This window comes from Chelonoidis abingdonii, chromosome 14, assembly GCF_003597395.2.
Source record: "Chelonoidis abingdonii isolate Lonesome George chromosome 14, CheloAbing_2.0, whole genome shotgun sequence".
In the NCBI taxonomy this organism is placed as follows: domain Eukaryota; kingdom Metazoa; phylum Chordata; order Testudines; family Testudinidae; genus Chelonoidis; species Chelonoidis abingdonii.
Window position 1 is genome coordinate 39209684 of NC_133782.1, and position 1222 is coordinate 39210905.

Genomic DNA, 1222 nt, shown 5'->3' on the forward strand with positions numbered 1-1222 from the left:
CTTGGGCCTATAGATCTGTTGTGTTTCTCCATTATTATTCTTTTCTCTTATTCAGTCTCAGTTGCCCACTTACTTCCTTTTACTGATGCATAGCAGTGGGAGTTTTTAACCTTTACAGGTAAAATAAGTAAAGAACAGCTACTAAGAGGGATTTTATAGCTAACTGGCTGGTTGCGTTTTCATAAAAGAGAGCTGCCCCTCCCTTCAGTTATCACAAACATTATCTTGGCACGGCAGCACTAGTATAGCATCACTTGCATCATAAAGAACAGGAGTACTTGTGGCACTTTAGAGACTAACAAATTTATTTGAGCATAAGCTGTCGTGGGCTACAGCCCACTTCTTCAAATGCATGGAATGGGACATATATTGAGGCGATATATGTACACATACAGAAAGCATGAAAAGGTGGAAGTTGTCTTACCAACTTGCATCATAATTACTGTTTCAAGGTCACCCTTTCTAAGATCTCTAACATCAACATGCTAACTTGGATTCCTTTGATGTTTCGTGTGCCTTGGGAGGGTTCCGGGTAGGGTAGTTTTCCAGATTTGGAGTCAGTAGAGCTGGGCTTTGGAGAGATATCAGCTCTGGAATAAAATAGCCCTTTCCTCAAAAGTTTCTTTGTTTATTCTTGCACAGCGCTTCAGCTCAAACTTTGGAGGTGATACAGGTCAAAATGGTTTCAATTTGTCGAGTTTTACCCAAGTCAGTGCATGACCCCATTAACTCTTTGGTATATCCAAATTTAGAAGGACATTTAAGAACAGGAATGTTCACTTTTTACAGGGCGCGCACCCCAGTACAGAACTAAACATCCAGAGAGTTTCCATTCTCTCCAATTTTTATTGTTTTAAAGCTCTACTCTTGTAAGTGGCCTAAAATCCGAACGGTTACTCGGATTGTTTTAAACTTTGCTGCAGCAAAGGCAGGGAGGAATGGGGAGGGCGATAAGTAGTGATGGTTGGTAGTGGAGGGAAGAGAGCTTGGGGACTCAGATGAGGAAGGTGTAAGTGTTAGGGGGTGTAGGGAGATGAAAGAATGGGTAGGGGGATATGGGGTGAGTAGGAGGTGGACTGAGTGAAAAAAAGGGCAGGGGAACATGTCAGCCCCACATGCTCCCCTCTCATGTGTGCTCCCAGATCTAGGGGTTTCTTGCCCCTCTACGCAGGTCCTTGCCCCCTCCCTGCCCCACTCATATGAGCTGGGATTGGAGGGCCTT